At 41.1% G+C, this 24,904-nt stretch overlaps 1 long non-coding RNA gene across 3 annotated transcripts in view; it reads left to right on the top strand.

The window, feature by feature from the left end:
* Nucleotides 1–24,904, top strand: part of LOC140482669 (uncharacterized) — a 98,646-nt gene that overhangs the window by 42,791 nt on the left and 30,951 nt on the right. For 2 of the 3 annotated variants that reach the window (XR_011961775.1, XR_011961773.1), the window contains exons 2-4: nucleotides 5,760–5,900; nucleotides 11,721–11,911; nucleotides 12,074–12,178. This is a non-coding gene — a long non-coding RNA (uncharacterized lncRNA). The remainder of the gene's footprint in view (nucleotides 1–5,759; nucleotides 5,901–11,720; nucleotides 11,912–12,073; nucleotides 12,179–24,904) is intronic. The other variant, XR_011961774.1, reaches the window with a different exon arrangement.

Here is a 24,904-nt window from a genome sequence, read left to right as displayed (position 1 = left end):
GTTCGTACTGAGTATAAACACTGACATAGATCTCAGTTGGAGACACTCAGCAGGTCTGGCAATATCATTTGTTCTATTATTGATAAATAATGCTGCCAAATCCTTTATCTTTTATCCACATATCCTTTATTACTGTTTAAAAAATGGTGAGTGCCATCTTGAACTGTTGTAGTCAATCTTGTGTAGGTACAGCCATAGTGCTGTTAGAGAGAGAATTGCAGCTAATGGGAATATATTTCCAACTATGGTAAGTGGCTTGGAGGGAAACTTAGAGGTGACAGTATTCCCATTCAGCTGTTGCCCTTATGTTTCTAGACATTAAAGATCATGGATTTGGAAGGTGCTATCCAGTAGGTTTAGTAAGCTGTTGCAGCAGAAACTGTAAATGGTGGAAGAGGAAGTGAAAGCTTTTATAAGATGTCAATAAAACAGACTATTTGTCTTGATTGAATTGAATCTCTTGAGTGTTTAGGAGCTGTACTCATCTGAGGAAGTGGAGACTATTCCATCATGCTCCTGATTTGTGCCTTGTAGGTAGATGGTGAACAGACTTTGGAGATTCAGTAAGTGAGTTACATTCCAGTGAATTCCCAGCCTCTGAACTGTTCTTTCAATCACAGTGTGACTAGGAGAAAGTGAGGACTGCAGATGCCAGAGAGTCAGAGTCAAAAAGTATGGTGCTGGATAAGCGTAGCAGGTCAGGCAGCATCCGAGGAACAGGAGAGTTTACATTTTGGGCATAAGCCCATTCCTGATGAAGGGCTTATGCCCAAAATGTCGATTTTCCTGCTTCTCAGATGCTGCCTGACCTGCTCTGCTTTTTCAGTACCACACTTTTTGACACAATGTATATGTGGCTGGTCCAGACTAGAGAGTCGATAACTGGGGATTCTGTGATGGTAATGCCATTTATGTCAAGGCAGAATGGTTAGATACTCTATATTGTTGTTTGTCAATTTTGTGGTACAAATATTACAGGTTATTTATCAGGCCAAGCCTGGAACTTGCTCTTTATTTCAATTGTCTCCAGTTTTGCTCGGGCTTCTTGATGTCACAATCAGTCAAACGATACTTTGATATCAAGGGTAGTCACTGCCACCTCATTTCTGCATTTCAACTCCTACATCCATATTTAGACCAAGTCTGAAAGGAGATTGGTTCCAAGTGGCCCTGAAGGTATCCAAACTGAGCATCATTAACTGGGTTATTACTGCGTAGGTGTCACTTAATAGCACTGTTGGCACTTTTGCCGATGATCAGCAGTAGATTGATGGGAATCATTGGACTCAAAACATTAACTTTGTTTTTCTTTCTACAGATGGCCTCTGACATATTATGTTTCTGCAGCTCTGTTTTTGTTATTGATAATTGCCTGGGTTTTATTGATCCTATTTTTTGTTGATAAGACATATCTAGGCAGTTTTCCACTTTGTTGGGTAGATGCCAATGTTGTAGTTGTAAAGGAACAACTTGGATATAGACACAGCTGATTTGTGTTGTGAGTTGTTGTCAGAACAAATAGCCTTTGTAATATACAGTCGCTTTAGTGTTTCTTGATATCATGTGGCTTACATTGCACTGGCTGAAGACTGTCATCTGTGATGTTGAGAACCTCAGGAGTAGGTTGAGATGGACACCCACTTTGCCTTCTGTCAGAAGATTGCTGCAAGTACTTCAGGTGTAATGTTTGCAGTAGTCTACTGAGCTCACCCATCATTGATAATGGGGATAGTGGTGGAGCCTTGTCCACCAGTGAGTTGTTTAATAGTCCACAACCAATCATGATTGGAGGCAGCAGGACTGCAGAGTTGACCCATGAATTAGGAGTTAGCTCTCTCTATTGCATGCTGCTTCTGCTGTTTGGCATGCATAAGATCCTGTATTATAGCTTCACCAAGCTTTCACTCATTTTGGTGAATGTTTGGTTTTGGTACGGTCCCCTGCATTCTTTACTGAGGTTGTGTCGATCCTCCATCTCATTGGCAATAATAGATTGAGGGATAGTCTTGGGTCATAATGTTATGGATTGTGTTAGAATACTGTTTCTGCTAATTCCCGTCATGTCTCTTGAATGCCCAGATTTGAGCTGCTAGATCTGCTCTGAACCTGTTCAATATAGTGCACACCACATGAGGGAGGCTACACTCAGTGAGATGATGGCCATTGTCTACTCTGTGCAAAGGTCATTCCCATCTAGGTGCATCTGCAGCAGACAGCTCGGTGAGGGCTAGGTCAAGCACGTTCTTTTTTCCCTCTTACTAGTTCTCTCCTCACCTGTTGCAGACTGAGTCTGGAAATATCCCCTGCAGGGCTCAGTCGGCTGTGGAGAAAGAAGCAGTCCTGAAACATTAGCGTCATTTTTCGACCCGCTGATGTTACTAGACCTGTTGAACATGCCCAGAATTCTTTGTTTTCATTTCAGATGTCTGGCTTTTTTGAACTGACATAGATCTGCCATACAGAATAACCTGTTACTATGTTTGAACAATTGTAAATAATTTAGCCGTCATGATTTTAGTAGAAGAGATGTCCCTGATCTTTTTGAATTTGTTCTACAGCTTTAATCACTCATTTCTGATGGAGATGATAACAGTGCATAAAATGATGCTGAGCGATCTATTGTACTAATGCAGACTTGCATACATATAATGCAAGAGAAATGTATATGAAAAAAAATTACTGAAATTAATTTCTGAAAGTAGTTGCAAATTAAATCAGTAAAACTTAAAACTGGTCTGATTTTAATACTTGAGCAGTCTGCTTTGCTTTAATCCCCTAAAGAATTATCATTTAGACTGAAACTGATGATATATAAATACCCACATTTCCACTCATTAAATCCGTATCCTCTGGGGTTCCAGTTCTAATCTGACTCAGTAGTCAGCTGCCCTAAATTGGCTTACCTCATTCAATTTCAATGTAATCCTCAATTTAGGGCAGCTGAGTCCCATCAATTTGCCGACTGAGGAGAAATTATAGTAAGTACTGAATCTTGGGGGTGGGAGAGAGGAGAAATGAGTGAATCCTTTTTTTGTGACTTCTGTCAGCTTTTTTTAATACCTTTTATCTAGCTTTGTTGCCAGTGTTTGTTTAAATATATGGTGCGACTTGAGTTCTCAAAATGTTGTGGCAGTCATGTTAAACGGACTATTGAAACAGGACTTCACTTGAGTTAACTTATTTCTCACTCAGATGAATCCTTTACCAATATCTTGCCCTATACCAAGCAACTTCATTTCTGGAGCAACAACTTTCAGCCCATAAACTTGTGCTCTCTACTTATTTCAGTCATAAAGCATTGGCAAGCAAAAAAAAAATAATTATTTGCATTTCTAACTTATTTTCAGTGCGCTTCTGAAATTACCACATCATTAGTGATAAAGTCACACTGAAAAATGTGAACTCTGCTTCAGACCAGAGTTCAAGAAATGGTGGAAAAGACAAAAATAGCACCAATGTGTCTTACAAAGGACATGGTTTAATGTTCTCGTGACCACTGCGTGTGAATACTGAAGTGGAATAAGGAGAATGAGAGAAAAGATACACTCAGGAATATGTAACCTGGGTAAAATGATCAACAAGTTTATCTCAACAGATTTGGCTGCCCGAGTATGGTGGAGAACTAGATTGGGGGCCATGTATGTTGTGGGCAAGTAATTTTATAATTGTGTATTTTTTTAGGAGAGTTAACTGTTGATTGAGGTTAATAAAATCATGAAGGCCATAGGTGGGGTGAATAGCAAAGGTCTGAGCAGGGGAGTTCAAAATTAGAGGGTATATTTTTAGAGAGAGAGGAGAACAATTTAAAAGGGACCTGAGGGGCAATTTTTCTCACAGCAGATGGTTCACTTGTGGAATGAACTGCCAGAGGAGCTGGTAGATGCGAGAACAGTGACAACATTTAAAAGACATTTGAACAGGTACATGAATAAGAGATTTTGGGGGATATCAGCCAAATGCAGTCAACTGGGACTAATTTAGTTTGGGATACCTGGTCAGCATGGATGAGTTAGACTGACGGGTCTACTTCTACTTTTTATGACTCTAGGACTTTATGACAGAGTTCTAGGGTTGTGGGAAATTGGCAGGGAGGTGAAGTTGAGGCCATGATCAAATCAGCAATGAACTTGTTGTGTTGAAAAGTAGGTGTTGAATGACCTACACACAGATTTATTTCTTATGTTCAACATTTAAGGCACATGACCTTTTTAGGCATTGCAAAAGTCTGATATTTATTTGGATTTTGCATGTCTGCTAATCAATTTTGCAAAGCCACAATTTTACTGCCTAAAGATCGGTAAATTGCCAGTTTGGCTTATGTACACGGGTGAAATACCCGACAAGAGTCCCATGTTGAATGTGGTGGTTATCTTGTACCCACGGTATGTACATTAGCATCCAGCCTGCTGGCAGATCATCTTATCGGTTGGCAGCAGATATATTAAAACAAAATGTGCCAATACTTCATGACATTGGAATGACCTTGTATCCTGCATGTGGATTATTGGAAACTTCATTTCCATTGTCTCATTTTCCATCCATTGGTGGGAAATGACAGAAGCCTGTAGCAGTACATCCAGGTTAACCATCTTCTGTGCATGAGACATTGCCAGTCTGACATACTGAAAATGTGCCTTTACAATTTTGCATCTTTGCATTTACAATTTTGCTACATTCTGCAACATTCATTTCCTGCTCTGCACCTCACCAAGTTGGGGCCAAGACACATGACAGCACAAAAAGGCCAATTCTGCCATTAACATAGAAAGATTAAAAAAAAGTGCAGGAGTAGGCCATTCAGCCGGTACCATATTCAATATGATCATGGCTGATCATGCAATCTTAGTATCGCATTCTTGCTTTCCTCCCTTACCTCTTGATCCCTTTAGCTGCAAGGAACATGTCCAGCTTCCTCTTGAATATATCTAATTAACTTGCCCCAACAGCTTTCTGTGAGAGAGAACTCCACAGATTTACAACTCTCTGAGTGAAGAAATTCTTTCTCATCCCAGTCCTTAACAGCTTACCCCTTATTCTTAGACTGTGACTCCTAGTTCTGGACTTCTCCAACATCAGGAACATTCTTCCTGCCCTTAGTCTGTCCAGTTCCATCAGGATTTTATATGGTCCTATGAGATTCCACTTCAGTCTTCTAAATTCCAGCAAACACAAGCCCAGTCTTTTCTCATATGTCTGTCCTGCCGTCCTGGGAATCAGTCTAGTGAAGTTTCACTGGACTCCCTCAATAACAAGAATGTCCTCCTTCAGACTAGCAGACCAAAACTGCATATAATACTCAAGGTGTGGTCTCACCAAAGCCCTCTATAACTACAGCAAGACTTCTTTACTCTGATACTCAAATCTTCTTGCTACAAAAGCAGCATGCCATTAGCTTTCCTATCAAGGTGAAATTTTGACTCCATCCCTGATTTAAGCATTGGTTCAGTGGAGCACTCTCATCTCAAGATCATGAAGCCACAAACTGGAAGCTAGGTTTTTGGAAAAGTACAAATGCTGCTGTGAGGTTAGCCTGAGGTGGGCTGCTCTACTTCAGATCAGAACACTGTATCATTCCTGGAACCTGGATCTCGGGATCAACAGAAGGCAGCAATGTTAAGAAGTTTCTTTGGTGTGATTTTGATATATATGCCTTGAAAATGTGATACATAGCGAACAATCAGTGTGCTGTCAAACAGGCTTTTTCAGGATAAGCCAATGATGCAGAAATATGAATGACCGTCTCTGATGTTTTTTTTCAGTAGTCAGCAAGGAGCCATCCCACTTATCCTAGTTCGCAGTGGGAAGACTATCTATTGGAACCAAGAGTGAATTTGATACTGGATCAATGCTTGTTACCAGTGAGAAATATCCGGTTGGAAAACACAGTCCAAAGATTGCAGGTTGGTAAATTGGTCCTGGTAAATCCCCATAGCATGTAGGGATGTTCAGGCTAGGTGGGTTAGCCATGGTAAACGCAAATTTATGAGGATAGGTTGGGATATGCTGGAGTTTTTGGGCCATATGACTTTTTTTTTTCTCTGTAGGGATTCTGTAATTCTATGATTAGTTCCCTATGGAAAATTGACAATATTAAAAGCAGTTCTGTTGTTTTTTGAGGAGAAATATATTAATATCATAACAGGCAGCGGAATGAACATGCTTGATGATTGAGGTAAAATATTTAACAGGGTGTGTTGTTCACAGTAAGGTTCAACTACAGATACTTTCAAATATTAGATAAAGTGCTTTGGACACTTTGGCAAGTTCATGTATTAAAAATCCTTTTCCCAGGCATCTTTGTTGCTGAGGTGGAAGAAGGGATACAAATTCGGTTTACAACTTGTCTCAATTTTATTAACAAAATATTGCCATCTAAAACACTACGTAAGCATTTTCAAACTTCCAACAATATTTACTTTTTATCCAGCTCTACCTTCTGAGAGGATGTAACTGGGAATGATCCACATGTATGAGTTAAGTCGTTAGAATTTCCTTCGCCTCCAATGTAGTGTTGGCTCTCTCCCACAAAGCAGGGTCTCACAGGTCAGGGTGGATCTTCTCCTGGGTTTTCTGCCACATGTCTTGGTTGAGTGTCCACTAACTGTGTGGAATCTAGGTATGTTCTATTACCTCCTTGCCCCTGACCTTCCAGAATGTTCTATGGCCTTTGACCAATGAGGTCATGAGCTGGATTTAAATCATCCAGTGGGTCCCTTCACTGTTGCCATGCTGGAAGGTATAAAGTGCACATATTTAGACAGTCAAGGTGCCAAAATGTCTGATTGACACTTCTCCAATTCAATGTACAACCTTTGGGTTGTTTGTAACTGGTTCCCCTGAAACCTTTGTAACCCCTCTGGTCTTGGTTTCCACCATTCTCTGTAACTGATAACTTTGGCTGCTGTTTAATTTAGTTTGGCCAATTTTCTGTCAGATCTGATTTCTCCACCTTGAATTGGGTCAATTTAAAACAACCAGTTGTAGACCAATAGTCACTTGGCTACATGGCTCTTCAGAGATGTCATTCCACACCTATGGAGTAGGTGGGATTTGAAGCCTAGACTCATGGTTTAAGCGGTAGAGACATTACCACTGTGCTGTAACAGCCCAATGGGTTGAGCTATATACATTTGTTCATTCATTCAACTTGTCCAAATCACAGAGAATCACCTTTGCCTCATTCTAATTGCAAGAGGATAGAAAGCCTCAAGTACAAGAAGAAAAAGTCGAGCTGAGTGGTGTGCTACCTGACCTTCGTCTCTTCACTTTTGAGCACTTTCCTAGGAAAATGGCTAGAACTGTGAAAGGCAAAACCAAGAACTGTGGATACTGGAAATCTGAAACAAGTAGGAAGAATAATTGGACCCAAAATGTTGATTCTGCTGTCTCTCCAGACGTGCAGCAATTTCTGTTTTTGTTTCAGTCATGAAGACATTGAGTAACAAATTGGGAAACAGATGAATGTCCAACACCAATTCACCTTTCACTAGAAGAAGAGAATCCAGGCCCTTTTGAATATAAAATTATGATACAGGCCACTGGCATGCTTCCTTTACACAAGGCATTAGTGAGACTGCATCTCGAATACTGCGGGCAGCTTCAGTCTTCTTGTTTAAGGAGAAACTTAAGGCATTGAACATGGTTCAGATGAGGTTTACAATATTGATCCTGGAATTAGAAGATTGCATATAAGGAAAGGTTGGGCAGACTGGGCTTGTTTCCACTGGACTTTAAAAGTGTAAGCAGTGACTTGATTTATAAGTTCTGATGGGTCTTGACATGATGGCTGTGGAAAGGGTATTTCTGCATATTATTGAGTTCAGAAAAGAAGGGCAATGTTTAAGATTAAGGGTCCTTCTTTTAGAACAGAAATGAGGAAAATCTCTTTCTCTGAGAGCTATACAAATTTGGAACTCTGCCTAATAAGACAGTGGTCAATTAATATTTTTAAAGCAGAGATAGCTGGCTTCTTGTTTGGCAAAAGAATCAAAGAATAGCTGGCAATGTGAAATTCAAAGCACAAACAGATCAGCCATGATCTTATTGAACAGCAGAGAAGGCTCAACGAGCTGAATGGCCTTCATCTGCTACTAATTGTGTGTTCGTATGCGGAACGAATTTCCCTGCTGGGAAAATTGTTTCCAGCATCTGAATTAGCAGCTGAAAATAAGGCTGCTGTCATGACTGGGTTGAAGGAAAAAAACATTCAGAATTCAAAAATATCCGAGCTAACCAGTAAGTAAAAATAACGGAGCAATTAATATCACCTTAATTCCTGCCATCTTGCTATTATATCTGGAGTTCCCCAAGGATTTTAATGTTAGCTACCTGATTTCCATCCTCTACGATTTCCACATTGGAGCATACTCTGCCATTCATCCAGATCATTGCCGATTTGTGACCCAGCTCCTAAATGCATCTTGACACCATTAACTGTAGACACGGGGGTCAGCCTCAATGATGACACTAGTTACATCTCTCCACCAACTCTCTTGGTCTGACCACTAACCACCTCGTGTTATCAGTTTTCTTTTCAAGTTGTCAATTAGTCATTTTCCTTCAATTAACATTGAGAGAACAAATGGTCATTTACCTTAAATTCTGGGCACCTAATATTCTGGCACCAAGGTACCATTTTAGAACTTAAATGGTGTCTGCTCACACATGCATTTGTGCTATGCCAAGTATCAGTTGCTTTCTTGGTGAGACTGTTAGCCTGAGTGTATCAAAAGTATGGAGAACAGCCAGATCATTACACACAACACGTACTTTGACACAAATGTTGCCATTTTCAAAGTTTCATTCCAGCTAACACCTAATTCTACAGAAATTATAGAAAAATTACACCACATAAATAGGCTGTTCAACCCCTCTGTCTATGCTAGATGAACTAGCTAGCCACTTATTCTAATCCTACTTTCCAGCACCTGATCCATAACCTTGCAGATGTCACAAAGCTAGTCCTTTGTTTTTTCCTAAAGCTGTTCCTTGGCTCAAGGAGACTCTGTCCTTGATTTTTTTTAGATGGGCAAGAAACCGGGCTGGGCTCTGGTCAGTCTGATTTGGTACAGAGATGAAAAAAGATTTTGAGAGGCCTTTTGTTTATATGTAAGCAGATGAGAATTCAAGTTTTAGAAGTGACATGTAGAATGAAAGTGGAGTGGTCAGCTCTTTAGCTGGGCTGGGCAATTTTAGTTCAGTCTTGAACTGTAAGGTTCAACAGGCAGCTGTGTGGAAACTCTCTCTCCTTTCTGCCCTTCAACTTCAACCTGTAAGCACATTCCATTTTATGCTGTTGTTTAAAGGAAGTTTGCTTATTGGGACTGTTGTGTATATTCGGAACAGCATCTTTAAGTCTAGTTTGGATAGGTTGAGCTCTGTAGCGGTTCTTTATTCTGTTCTTTGTGTTTCATTGTGTAATTTTGTGAATAAAGTTTTGTCTGTTTTAAAATCTAATAGTCAACCTAGCTAACTTAATCCGGGTAATTTTCACTGTACACTTCCCAAAACAAATTGCAAAGTTATGGTCTGGGCTGCCTGCTTAAGAATGTTTTGAGTGATCTGGCCTAGTCCATAACATAGATTACAACATTTCATGCACAAATCCAGATTACTTTTAAATGAATTGAAGGCTTCCGTTTCTGCCACCCAACTTGGCAATGAATTCCAGACACCCGCTACCCTCAGGATGAAGAAGCTTTTCCTCATGTCCCCTCTAATCCTTCTGTCAATTATCATAAAGCTGTGCTCCCTGGAAATTGACCCTTCACAAGGGGTAGCAGGTCTTTTCTGTCCAACCTCCTAATTTTTTTGTACACCTCAATCAAGTCATCCCTCAGCTTCCTCTTTTCTCAAGAATACAACTCTAACCTTTCCTCAAAGCTGCAATTTTCAAACCCTGACAACATTCTTTTAAGTTCCTCGATACTATCTCTAGAGGAACGATGTCTTTCGTATAGTGTGGTGACCAAAACTGAAGTCAGCTCCATTGGCCTAGCCAATGTCTTGTTCCAAAGTTATATCCCTGTTTTTGCGTTCAGTACTTTGCTCAGTAAAAGAAAGCATCCTATCTGCCTGATTTAGCTCCTTACCTACCCATCCTGCTACCTTCAGCGACCTGTGAATATGCACTCCAAGGCCTCTCACTTCATCTATCTCTCTCAATTCACTCCCATTTATTATGTACTCCTTTGGTTCATTTGCCCACACTAAATGCTTAACCTTGTACTTTTGCATAGAATCCCTCCAGTCTGGAAGCATGCCATTTGACCCATCAAGTACACAGCAAACTTCCAAAGAGCATCCCACCCAGACCAACACCCCCATCCTTGTAACCCTGCATTTCCCATGGCTAATCGACCTAACCTAACCATCATTGGACACTATGGGCAATTTAGCATGGCCAATCCATGCACATCTTTGGACTGTGGGAGGAAACTGAAGCATTTGGAGGGAACCCATGCAGACATGGGGAGAATGTGTAAACTCCACACACACACAGTTGCCTGAGGATGAAATCAAACCCAGGTCCCTGGCACTGTGTGGCAGCAGTGCAAACCATTGAGCTACCATGCTGCTACAGACTGAATTCCATTTCTGCCTTTTCTCCCACTTAACCATTGACATCATCCTGCTATTGACAATTATCCTCTTTGCTACCAACTATCTGGTTAATTCTTGTGTTGTTTGCAAATTCCTCAATTGTGCCTCTTGCATTTAAGCATAAATCATTAGCACATCCAACAAAGAGCAAGAGACCCAACATTGAGCCCTGAGAAACCCCAGTGTCTTTTTGCAAAAATGATTTATTAACTATTATCTTTTGTTTTCTGTCACTGAGTCCATTTTTGACTCAACTCATGACATTCCCCTATATCCCATGGGTTTTAATTTTACTGATCAGTCTGCCATTTGGGACCGTGCCAAATGCTTTCCCAAACAATGTCCGCTGAATTATCATCCTTATTTCTTCTTCAAACAATTCAATGAAGTTAGTAAGATGTGACCTTCTCCTAACCAAGCACAGTTGAACAAGCATCCAGTCTTAGGAAGAGCCACTGACCAGTGCTATTTATAAAGGGTATCTATTAATTTCTATTGGCTCAATTGGATCAGAGAGTTCATGCCTCTTGATCCTCTTCTGTGATGTGTCATTTGATTTGTATTGGGTCATTTGAAGTTCTGTAACTGGGTCTTCCACGGACTACAAACAGTCTCCTGCGGAATTTAGAGTGGGAACGGTCAAACTCCTATGCCATTTTAAGCCCAAGATTTTTTTACATTTAAGTAAATATCATTTGGTTGATCAACCTATTCCCATTTTGTCGTCACTCTAATCCATATATTTGACAATTAACCAAAAAGAAAATCTTTTTTTTATTGTTTTGCTTTTCCTTTCATTTAGTCCAGTTCGGACTGTGTTTCCTCTGGTTTTAACTTCCTTTATTGCCCCCTACTTTTCTAAGTGTGCAAGAGTCACCCTTTTGTGACTTATGTGATTTCAATTGTGATGACAGGCCATTAAACGTCTCCATTAGTTCTTTAGGGGAAAAACTTTTGTTAAGATGCTCACTCACATATTATTTTAAAGTGTCTAAAAGCAAATTGTCTGTCAGTTATTGTAATGTTCTCTGGAGAAGAATGTCAGAATCACAGGTCAGTGCATTGTTTTAATGAATTTGTACCTTTTATCCTCAGTAATTAACAATTGTCTTTGATAGGCAGTGTTCAGAGTTCGTTCAAGCCCCAGAGAATGCTTTCGGAGGAATGGAGGAGAAGATCTGTTCCAGTGCTGTGCCATAGGCATTAAGTGTTTACATCAACACCAATCTGTCAAATTGATTACTCAGTGCATCCAAGAAGAGCAGTTCACTGACTCGGGACTTTGGTCCAAACTGGCTGACAGGTTCTGGTTCGTTCCTTTCTCGCACCTCAAACTTTTAACCACTTAAATGCAAGTGTTGAATATGTTAATTATACTTGTCGATGAATGCATGAACATTTATTTAAGTTTTTAATGGTGGTTGCATAAGCTGTTTGAACATCCACAACTTTTTTTTTTGTTCATTCACAGGATAAGGGTGTTGCTGGTTAGGATTGCCCGTCCCCAATTGCCCGGAAGGCAATTGACAGCCAACCACATTCCCGTGGGTCTGGAGTCACATGAAAGCCAGACCAAGTAAGGATGGCAGTTTCCTTCTGAAAAGGGCATTAGTGAACTAGATAGGCTTTTTTCAACAGCTGACAATAGGCTCATGGTCATTACTTGACTTTTAATTCCAGATTTTTATTGAATTCAAATTCCACTGTCTATCATGGCAAGATATGGACCCAGGTCTCCAGAAAGTTCCTCTGGATTAACAGTCCAGCAATAATACCAGCAGGCCATTACCTCCCTTTATGATATTATACAACTAATCCTATTCATGTATTATTACTATTAGACACTAAGTGGTTATCCTCGATTTGTTACAGTTCTAGACAGGATACTCCAAATTATGAAGCTCCAGCCTGAGGAGGGATAAAATGGCTCCCCTTCTTTATTTACCCATATCCCAAGTTTAGTTTAAGAAAAGATCCCTTCTCTTGTGTATACCTTTTCTACCAGATCAAAATAATATAAAAAGAGTCAGTTTAAGTAGGCTTTATTGAATTAACACAAAATTAACATAAAAACCAAAAGAACCGAGTACTGGAGTTGGGAGGTCATGTTGCGGCTGTAGAGGACATTGGTTAGGTCACTGTTGGAATATTGCGTGCGATCCTGGTCTCCCTCCTATCGGAAGGATGTTGTGAAACTTGAAAGGGTTCAGAAAAGATTTATAAGGATGTTGCCAGGTTTGGAGGATTTGAGCTACAGAGAGAGGCTGAATAGGCTAGGGCTGTTTTCCCTGGAGCGTTAGAAGGTGGCCTTACAGAGGTTTTTAAAATCATGAGGTACATTGATAGCGTAAATAGACAAGGCCTTTTCCCAGGGGTGGGGGAGTCCAGAACTAGACGGCATGGGTTTAGAGTGAGAGAGGAAAAATTTAAAAGGGACATAAGGGACAACTGTTTCACACAGAGGGTGGTGCTTATATGGAATGAGCTACCAGAGGAAGTGGTGGAGGCTGGTACAGTTACAGCATTTAAAAGGCATTTGGATGAGTATATGAATAGGAAGGCTTTAGAGGGATATGGGTCAAGTGCTGGCAAATGAGACTAGATTAGTTTAGGATATCTGGTCAGCATGGATGAAGGGTATATTCCATACTGTATATCTCTATGACTATATGACTGCAGATGCTGTAAATCAGAAACACAAACAGATGTTACTGGAAAAGCTTAGCAAGTCTGGCAGCATCTGTGAAGAGAAATCGGAGCTAATATTTCAGGTCTGGTTCTGAGGAACGGTCACCAGACGTGAAATGTTAACTCTGATTTTATCGGCCAGACCCAATAAAATTAACATGTAGAGAGAAAGCAGAATCAACATTTTTGGTCCTGAAAAAGGACTGGAAATGTTGATTCTGTTTCTGTCCATAGATGTTGCCAGCCCTCCTGAGTTTTTCCAACAATTTCTATTTTTGTTTCCATTAATACTATATGCATAAAGAAATGCTCACACAACACACATGCACAAAAATTAGAAAAAAGGCATGAATCCAAAAAGTAAAAGTTTGAAAAATAATATTTAGTCTTGATATTGTTCACTAACCGTAGATAGTTGAACATAGCAGCTGTTGCAGTGAAGGTCACCAGTTTGTTGATACCAGTCGTTAAACAGATTCATGAACCTTAATTTCACAAATTGTTGAGATTTTGCAGTTCTGATTTTTTTCACAGGTTTGCAACCCCAGTCAAACACCAGGGGCCCATCATCAATTCCACCTGCAGGTGACTGGCTGTGTGGAGTTTGTATATTCTCCCTGTGTCTGCATGGGTACACTTTAGGTGCTCTGGTTTCCTCCCGCAGTCCAAAGATGTGCAGGTTAGATGGATTGGCGATGTTAAATTGCCCATAGTGTCAGAGATGTGCAGGTTACTTTGGTTAGCCATGGGAAATACAGGGATTGTGGGGTGGGATGCTCTTTGGAAGGGTGGTATGGTCTTGATGGGCTGAATGGCCTGCTTCCATACTATAGGGATTCCATTCCTGATACTGGAGTGTGAGTACCTTTACTGACAACATAGGGGTGTCTGGGGAACAGGCCTTCAAATGTGATCTTCACAGCCTGTCAACACCTGAACTCAGGCTGGTATACATGAAAGTGTTTGGTCCCACTAGGACACTCCAGTAGACTTTTTTTTAAAAACCTAGTCCTTGTGCACTCTTTAAAGGGAAAAGAAAAATGCTTGCTGGTTGGAACATATTGAACAAGGAGTGGCTTGCTGTTTAGCAGGGAGTCAATGTTCCTTGTTATCCTTGCAGTCACAATAGAACACTGTCCTGTCTGCTTTGACTTGCTTTTGCCCCCGACCTCTTTAACAGCTATGGGAGTTTCATTCTGTGGATCTCTCTCCAAAGCCAGTCACTTAATTTGTATCCACAGCCAGTACTGGCTACTTATGTTTTCTTTTGAAAAACACATATCTTGGAATTAAAAGTTAAAAATATTTACAGTAATTTGGGTTACTTGTCCATTATTATACTAGGCCTGCACCATATAGGAGTTTAAGTGACATGTGACATGTGGGATGTGTGGCAGAATTTTAAAATTTACTCACAGAATGTGGGTGCTGCTGGCTGGGCCAGCAATATCTGCCTGTCCCTAGTTGTCATGAGAAGGTGGTGGTGAAATATATTCTTGAATTGCTGCAGTCTCCATGCTGCGGGTAGACCCACAATACTCTTTGGGCCATTTAATCTCTTTGTTGAGATTTCATAGTGATTTCTATAATGGACTGCCATTTCAGAGGGCAGTTGAAGGTTAGCTGCATCTGTGGGGATGTACCTAAATCTCTGACTACCTGCATATCGTGGGCGGCACGGTGGCACAGTGGTTAGCACTGCTGCCTCACAGCGCCAGAGACCTGGGTTCAATTCCCGCCTCAGGCGACTGAATGTGTGGAGTTTGCACATTCTCCCCGTGTCTGCGTGGGTTTTCTCCGGGTGCTCCGGTTTCCTCCCACAGTCCAAAGATGTGCAGGTCAGGTGAATTGGCCATGCTAAATTGCCTGTAGTGTTAGGTAAGGGGTAGATGTAGGGGTATGGGTGGGTTGCGCTTCGGCGGGTCGGTGTGGACTTGTTGGGCCGAAGGGCCTGTTTCCACACTGTAAGTAATCTAATATCAGAATATCTGAACTATTGGAAAGCTTCTGGATGAGCAAGATAACTCAGAGACGGACTTGTTGATTTCTATGCTGAAATGTGCATGTCCAGCCACCCCTAATGCTGACAGAGGTGCACTTTATACTAACAAGTGCAGTTACCCTTCCCATGCTTTCTACTGCAATTTTGGCCCCTTGTATTTATCCAAGTCCTCTAGATGTCCTTAACAGTATTCACCTTGTTATCCTTGTCTCTTACTAGATTAGTTGTGCAAGTTTTGTTCTGTCAGGGGTGACCTTCAGAAGACAGCTCTTCTCCCCCTAGTTGAGATAAACATAAGTTTCAGTGTAGCATCAATGAATCTGACATTTGCAGGAACATGGTATAGGAACTTGGAAGTTGTACTGAAGATGAAAATGCAGCTGCTAAAAACGCAGCTGGAGCCCTTTAAATTTCTCCCTCAAGGGTGTAATTTATTCACATTCAAAACCCAAGTATCAAGAGTAACTAGCCATGTAAAATTCCAGCAGTGGAAGGATCCACATTGCACACCATTCACATGCAATTTGCAACCGTTCGGTAATTTCTACCCTTCGATATTAACTTTTTTTGGTATGATGTTGGACTGCGACTGATACCTGCGGATAAATACCTCAGACAATTACAACTCCTTCAGGAGAAGAGTTGGGATAGTTAATTAGGGGAATAAAGAGCAGCTAACATCGTTAAAAAGCATAGATCATACTGAACTCTATGGTTTAGAAAATAAAGCGTTTCCATACATTCTTCCTAACACCCTTTTTTAGAACTGTACTGAGAAGATTTAAAAGAAATACATTAAGAATTGTGGTTTAGAATATGGAAGGAATTAAACCTACATTTGCAAAAGCAATTTCCCATATTCTACAAGGATCAAGGCAACGTTCATTACATGCAGACAGGAAAAACATAACCTTGATCTTCCTCGTTGTAATCAGCAATAATATGGTCCAGCAAAGAGAATGGGGCTGATTTTATACTGAATGATGCCCTATTATACTTATATCTGGAATGCATTGCAAAGCGAAAAGGGGCAGACAGCCAGTTCTCTAGGCCTCTGCCTGCTTGCACTTAATGTGCACTTCTAGCTACTGGTCGGGTGGGGACCACTCCACGGTATCTGAAACAGATGTTGCTATTTAAATTTTATTTTAATTATGTCATTGTAGCCTCTGTGTTGGTTTCCTTTATTTCCGCTGAGTGCTCGTCATGTGCAGGCTGCTCCTAAATAAACCGAATAGTCAGGTTCTTCCTGCTATATTTCAAATCCTAGATATTAAAGAGACAAGCAACAACCAAAAAGCAGAAGAAGAAATCAAGTTATGCTCACTGAGGCAACTTGTATAGCGAGGCTCCTCTTGAGTCAGATTTTCCATGACCAGACTTAGCACAAAACTCCCCCTTGGCCTGCACTTTGACATGGTGCACATTGAAGAAAAAGGAAGAAAGAAAGAAAATTTGGGTATCAGCGAAGTTGCAAAATATTGCAAGATTTTTAGAGCACAGAAACCAAGCCATGTGGCCTGAGAAGTCTATGTCAGTATTTATGCTCCACACAAAGTTCTGACCACCACTGGTTATTTAATCCTATCAAAATATCTTCCATTTCTTTCTCCCTCATGCATGTATCTAGCTTCCACTTAAATGCATGTATATTATTTACCTCAGCTACTCTCTGGCAAGGAATTCCATGTTTTAATCACTGGTTAGACACCCTGACAGAAGGCCTTTCAGCATTACCTTGGGGCTCAACCTGAAAGATGAGAAATGTCTTCAGAGGCTTTGATTCAAGACAGGCAGTTAGGCAGCTGTGCACTGTACTTTAGGAAAACCTGCAGCTATACTCATGGGCAAGTAACTGCACTGCCTATGTCAGGAACTTCATTTCCTCAGACTTTTTCCAAAGAATACATTCGGTGAGTATGAAAGGTACTAATCACGCCTTGTTAACAGTGGTTTGAGTTTTGCATTTTATCTACCTGCTTCTTTAATTAACTTATTGTGATTTCTATTTAGCTATCATTCACAGACATGTGAACACCATAGGTCAAATTATTTACAATCTCAGCTTGATCTTTGAAAGCCTACCAAGGATAAAACAATAATCCCCATTGCATCCCAGTACAACCCCCAGTATAACTCACTCCTTGTGCATCCATTTTCTCAGTGATGATACTATGCCTTTTGCAATGTGTTCTGTCCTGTTTCTCTTACAAAGGAGTAATGTCACAGTGGTGTCAAAATGTCTCCTTCAGATAGGCAGTTGGTAAACAGCTTAACATTCTCCCTGGGTTTTTTTTAAAAGTGAAAGAATCACAGGGTCAGACTCACACAGATCCAAAAGGATTCTGATGAAGAATCCTCTGAAGAAAAGTCATCTAGAGTTGAAATGTTAGCTTGCTCTCTTTCCATGGATGCTGTCTGACCCATTGTGATCTCCAACATTTGCTGTTTTCAGTACAGATTCCAGCATCTGCAGGAATTTGCTCCAAAATAGTTGTGGTTTTGCTTTCAGTTAGTTTGTGGGTTTGATGGCTGCTGGATCTGAAAGCATAGGTTTACTGTTGCTAGGGTGAAGTCTTAGACAGAGGTATCCTCTTAAGAAATCAAACAGGCAGATTGTTTCTTTTGAATATTCTTTCTACTGAACTGGAAAGAGACAGCCTGTGAGACTAATAACTGTGTTGTTGAATTACCTTTCCCAAGGGTATGTTTGTGGCCATGTAGGCAGTTTGTGCTGCCTATAATGGAACAGTTGATAAATAGTGGTGAAACAATGTATTATCTTTTGAAGTATTTCCACAGAGTAAAGTCATGTCAATTCTTCACTTTGTTGTATTTTAATTTTGTTGTAAGAATAAAGTATGTTTTGATTAAAGCTTAGTGGTTGACAAATTGAATCATATCTGGAACACAGCATCTTTTAAAAAATGTAAATGTTGGCGTTAGGCTATCTCCATAATATACTTGGGGTATCTGGTCTTGGTCATAACAGTAAAATCTGTCAGTCCTTCCCTAGCAGAAATTAATGCTATTGTAAATCCTCACTTTGATTAAGAACCACTACACATATATTTCACTAAGAATAATGTTGCTTCTGAAGTCTCACACCTATACTAACCTGATCATTAGGATGTCATCCCTACAGTGCAGAAAGAGGCTATTTGGCTCATTGAGTCTGCACTAACTACAGTCATAGGGGATTCAATTGTAAGAGGTGTAGATAGGCAGTTCTGCGGTCGAAAACGAAAGGTATGTTGCCTCCTAGTTGCACAGGTCAGGGATGTCGCGAATCGGCTGCAGAGCATTCTCAAGGTGGAGTGTGAACAGCCAGTTATCGTGGTGCATATAGGCACAAACAATATAGGTAAAAAAAAGGGGTGAGGTCCTACAAGCAGAATTTAGGGACTTAGGAGCCTAGTTAAAAAGTAGCACCCCAGAGGTTGTAATCTCAGGATTGCTGCCAGTGCCACACGCTAGTCAGAGTAGGAATGATAGAATAAGAAGGATGAGTGCATGGCTTGAGAGATAGTGCAGCAGGAGGGGTTCAGATGTTTGGGACATTGGGACCAATTCTGGGGGAGGTGGGTCTATTACAAATTGGAAGCTCTCCACTTGGCCAGACTGAAACCAATGTCCTTGTGAGTGTTTTTGCTAATGCTGTTGGGGACAGTTTAAACTAATGTGGCAGGGAGCTGGGAATCAAATGAGTGTAGAAGACAGTAAGGAAGCAGTAACTAAAGCCTGTAAGGAACTAGATAATGAAGTCAGTGTGACTAAGGGCAATAGGAGGGAGGGAGCAGAGGATGAATGTAAAGGGACTGATAGTCTGAGGTGCGTTTGTTTTAATGCAAGGAGTGTAGGAGGTAAGGTAGATGAACTTAGGGCTTGGATTAGTATCTCGGAGTATGATGTTATTGCTATTACTGAGACTTGGTTGAGGTAAGGGCATGATTGGCAGCTAAACATCCCAGGATATCGATGCTTCAGGCAGGATAGAGTAGGAAGTAGTGGGGAGTTGCATTACTGATCAAAGAGGATATCACAGTTGTGCTGAAGGAGGGCAGTGTGGAAGACTTGAGCAGTGAGGCAATATGGGCAGAGCTCAGAAATAGGAAGAGTTCGGTAACAATATTGGGGCTGTATTACAGGCCTCCCAACAGCGAACGTGAGATAGAGGTACAAATATGTGAACAGATTATGGAAAAATGTAGGAGCAAAAGATTGGTGTGTGATAGGAGATATTAATTTTCCCAACATTGACTGGGATTCACATAATGTTAGAGGTCTAGATGGAGCAGAATTTGTAAGGAGCATCCAGGAGGGTTTTCTAGACCAGTAAGTAAATTGTCCAACTCAGGAAGGGGCCATACTGGACCTGGTATTGGGAAATGAGCCTGGCTTGGTGATTGATGTTTTAGTTGGAGATTACTTTGGGAATAGTGATCACAATTCTATAAGTTTTAGAATATTAATGGACAGAGACAAGAGTGGTCCAAAAGGAAGAGTGATAAATTGGTGGAAGGCCAACTGTACCAAAATTTGGCAGGAGCTGGAGAATGTAGATTGGGAGCAGCTGTTTGAAGGTAAATTCATATTTGATATGTGGGAGGCTTTTAAAAGCGGTTGATTAGAGCTCAGGAGAGGTATATTCCTGTGAAAATGATGGATTGAAATGGCAAGATTAGGGAACCATGGATGACAGGTGAAATTGTGAGACTAGCTAAGAGGAAAAAGGATGCATATATAAGGTCTTGGCGACTGAAGATAGACAAAACTTTGGAAGAATAGCAGGAATGTAGGACCAATTTGAAATGAGGAATTAACAGGGCTAAAAGGGGTCATGAGATATCTTTAGCAAACAGGGTTAAGGAAAATCCCAAAGCCTTTTTTCATACAGAAGAAGCAGAAGGGTAACTAGAGAAAGGGTTGGCCCACCCATGGATAAAGGAGGAACGTTATGCATAGAGTCAGAGAAAATGGGTGAAATTCTTAACGAGTATTTTGCATCAATATTAACCAAGGAGAGGGACAAGACTAATGTTGAGGTTAGGGATAAATCTTTGAGTACTCTGGGTCAAGTTGGCATAAGGAAGGAATAAGTTTTGAGTATCCTAAAAGGCATCAAGATAGACAAGTCCCCAGAGCTGGATGGGATCTACCCCAGGTTACTGAGGGAAACATGAGGGGAAATAGCTGGGGCTTTAACAGATATCTTTGCAGCATTCTTGAACACAGGTGAGATCCCGGAGGATTAGAGAATTGCTAATGTTGTCCCCTTGCTTAAGATGGGTAGCAGGGATACTCCAGGTATTCATAGACCGGTGAGGCTGATGTCAGTAGTAGGGAAGCTGCTGGAGAAGATACTGAGGATAGGATCTATTCCCATTTGGAAGAAAACGGGTTTATCAGTAATGGGCAGCATGGCTTTGTGCTGGGAAGGTCATGTTTTACAAAGCTAATAGAATTATTTGAAGAGGTGACAAAATTGATTGATCGGGGAAGGGCAGTAGATATTATATACATGGACTTTAGTAAGGCGCTTGATAAGGTTCCGCATGGTAGGCTGATGGAGAAGGTGAAGTCACATGGAGTCCAGGCTGTTCTAGCTAGATGGATAGAGAACTGGTTGGGCAGCAGGAGACAGAGGGAGTTTCTCAAAATAGAGTCCTGTGACCAGTGATGTTCCACAGGGATCCATGCTGGGACCACTGTTGTTTGTGATATATATAAATGATTGGGAGGATAGTATCGGTTGCCTGATCAGCAAGTTTGCAGATGACAGTAAGATTGATGGAGGAGCAGATAGTGAAGGGACTATCAAAGAATACAGCAGAATATTGATTGATTGGAGAGATGGCAGAGAAATGGCAGATGGAGTTCAATCCAGGCAAATATGAAGCGACGCATTTTGGAAGATCCAATTCAAGAGTGAACTATACAGTAAATGGAAAAGTCCTGGGGAAAATTGACGTACAGAGAGTTCTAGATATTCAGGTCCATTGTTCCCTGAAGGTGGCAACGTAGGTCAGTAAAGTGGTCAAGAAGGCATATCGCATGCTTTCCTTCATGGGACGGGGTATTCAGTACAAGAGTTAGCAGGTCATGTTACAATTGTATAGGACTTTGATTCGGCCATATTTGGAATACTGTGTACAGTTCTGGTTGCCACATTACTGAAAGGATGTGGATGATTTGGAGAGGATGTAGAGGAGGTCCACCAGGAAGTTGCCTGGTATAAAGGGTGCTAGTTATGAAGAGAGAGTGAATAGATTAGGATTATTTTCATTGGAAAGATGGAGGTTGAGGGGAGATCTGATTAAGATCTACAAAATCATGAGAGGTATAGACAGACTGGATAGCGAGAAGCTTTTTCCCAGAGTGGGGGATTCAATTACTCGGGGTCATGAGTTCAAAGTGAGAGGGGAAAGGTTTAGGGGAGATATGCATGGAAAGTTCTATACGCAGATGGTGGTGTGGGCCTGGAAAGCATTGCCAGCAGAGGTGATAGAGGCAGGAATGATAGTGTAACTTAAGACGTATCTAGACAGATACATGAATGAGCAGGGAGCAAAGGGATACAAATCTTTAGAAATAGGCAGCAGGTTTAGATAGAGGATCTGGATTGGCGAAGGAGGGCCGAAGGGCCCGTTTCTGTGCTGTAATTTTTGTTGTTCTTTGTTCTTGACTCTCTGACTAGGAGGAGAAAGTGAGGACTGAAGATGCTGGAGATCAGAGCTGAAAATGTGTTGCTGGAAAAGCACAGCAGGTCAGGCAGCATCCAAGGAGCAGGAGAATCGACGTTTCGGGCACGAGCCCTTCTTCAGGAATGAGGAAAGTGTGTCCAGCAGGCTAAGATAAAAGGTAGGGAGGAGGGACTTGGGGGAGGGGCGTTGGAAATGCGATTGGTGGAAGGAGGTTAAGGTGAGGGTGATAGGCCAGAGTGGGGGTGGGGACGGAGAGGTCAGGAAGAAGATTGCAGGTTAGGAAGGCGGTGCTGAGTTCGAGGGATTTGACTGAGACAAGGTGGGGGGAGGGGAAATGAGGAAACTGGAGAAATCTGAGTTCATCCACTCTGGGACACCTGGACCGACCAACCCAACCACCCCGTGGCTCAACACTTCAACTCCCCCTCTCACTCCACCAAGGACATGCAGGTCCTTGGACTCCTCCATCGCCAGACCATAGCAACATGACAGCTGGAGGAAGAGCACCTCATCTTCCACCTAGGAACCCTCCAACCACAAGGGATGACCTCAGATTGCTCCAGTTTCCTCATTTCCCCTCCCCCCACCTTGTCTCAGTTCCAACCCTCGAACTCAGCACCACCTCCCTAACCTGCAATCTTCTTCCTGACCTCTCCGCCCACCCCCACTCCGGCCTATCACCCTCACCTTAACCTCCTTCCACCTATCGCACTTCCAACGCCCCTCCCCAAAGTCCCTCCTCCCTACCTTTTATCTTAGTCTGCTTGGCACACCCTCCTCATTCCTGAAGAAGGGCTCATGCCCGAAACGTCAATTCTCCTGCTCCTTGGATGCTGCCTGACCTGCTGTGCTTTTCCAGCAACACATTTTCAGCTCTGATCTCCAGCATCTGCAGTCCTCACTTTCTCCTTCTGTAATCTTAATCAAACTGATCGCAACTTATTTACATTTGCTCGAAGCAACCTATGCCGGGGTTTATTCTCTGAAAACAAAAGGAATCTGTTCAAGCTTTGGGCTCTTTATCTGAATTGCTTAAGAGCTTGAGTTTCTCCATAGTTGCCCATTATCTTCTAAATGGAAATGACTCAACTAATTAGAGTTGACTAGACCTACCTTTTCCTGCTGTAGTATCAATAAAATTGACACTTGAAATTTGGCTTTCCTGCATTTATCCTGAAGAGTGCAGGATGAACAGATTCTCTTATCAGTAATTGTAAGTAGCGCTGAGGTTCACTTCAGTATCTGTCACAAGTTATTTCTTGTTCCAGTGCAGTAATATATTGTACTTTCTCTGTTTAAAATGCTTAGGATCAAGTCATTTCTAAGTTATCAAAGTTTCTGAATAATAAAATTATCTTGAATAACTAATACCATTATGTGAAGTACAAAACACACTGCAGATATAAATATAAATAAAACTATGTGATAAAATGTTATCAAACAACTATAAATAGCCTTGCTTAATTATCTGAATACTGTAACTTCCATGTTTCTGCTCTCAAGTCTTTGTTCTAAGATGATGTTGATAACATCAGGGGAATGATTGGGTCTGGTCAAAAAATTTGGGATGACTGGTGTTTCCAAAAATAGATTTCTGGAGTGGAAAGGTTGCGATGTATGTTCACTGATAGCACAGGTTTGCCTAATGCAAGACCACATATCATAATGTACAGGCAGGTGAGGGAAAGAAGGGAAAAAGAGTCTGATAGAATCATGTTTTGAAATTTTTTTTTCTGATCTCCAAGAAAGGTAGTGACCCAGGACTCTGCCAAGAACTAATTACTTCTGAATATTGGTGTGGGTGATGGCAGTCTGCTTTTTACAGCATCAGCTGTTCTTCCCAGATGTAATATAAAGCAGAGAAAGTAATCATTGTCTGAGCAGTAATGTGATAACAGAGAAGCATATTCACTGGATTTCACAAACGAAAAAATAAGAAGGAATATGTTACACAGAAAGAAATGGAATGTGTGACCCTTTATGATGATTATTCCTGTTGTGTATAGGATGACCATTCGTTTCTGGGACTGGGAAGTTGAGTGTTCTCAGTGTGAATCAAATGCACATCACCCAAGTTTTGAACCAGGTCCGTTTAGCTGAAGAATGCTATAAAGTCTTTGGAATCCCCAGTAGAGGCAGAAACTTTAAATATTTTTTAGGCACAGTCAGTGAATTATTGTTTATTTAAGGTGATGAATTATTTTCAAAGATGTACAAGAAATGTAGAGTTAATATTGAAATCAGATCAGCCATGATCTTATTGGAGGGTGGATCAGGCTCAAAGAGCTGAATGGTCTAACCTTGTTACTCATTCACATATTCATTAATTAAATGGATTTTGTTTCTGAGAAGGCAAGTAGATTCTAGATCCTTGTCCAGCGATGAAGATGCATTTCCAGTTTAGGATTGTAACCTTTTACCAAGTTCAAAGTTGGATAGCTGGTGGAACAAACTAGGAAGGAGATAAAGGGGTGGTTTGAGCAATGGGGGCCAACAATTTACCATCACTACTCAAATACACGATGGAACCGTTGAAAATTAAACAGATCCAAGTCTTGGCAATTTCTTTAACAAACACAGAATGCTGCAGTAACTCAACAGGTTTAGCACATTTTGCTGAGAGAAGCAGAGTCAACGCTCCTGGTATGACCCTACATTCCACTAGACTCAAAATGTTAACTTTGCTTTGCTCTCCACAGATGCTGCCAGACCTGCTGCATTTCTCCATCATTCTTTCTGATTGTGATTCTTTGCTTCAGATTTCCAGCATCTGCAGCATTTTGCCTTCATCCTGTCAATTTCTTTATTGCCTTGTAAGGGGCAAAGCTTTAATCTTTGCCAAAATAAGGCATTAAGTGGAGGTGGAGTATTGTGAAAACACTGACTCTCAACACCAATGCAATAGCTG

Source organism: Chiloscyllium punctatum, chromosome 1, assembly GCF_047496795.1.
Source record: "Chiloscyllium punctatum isolate Juve2018m chromosome 1, sChiPun1.3, whole genome shotgun sequence".
Taxonomy (NCBI): domain Eukaryota; kingdom Metazoa; phylum Chordata; class Chondrichthyes; order Orectolobiformes; family Hemiscylliidae; genus Chiloscyllium; species Chiloscyllium punctatum.
This window is presented reverse-complemented; position numbering and strand designations above follow the sequence as displayed.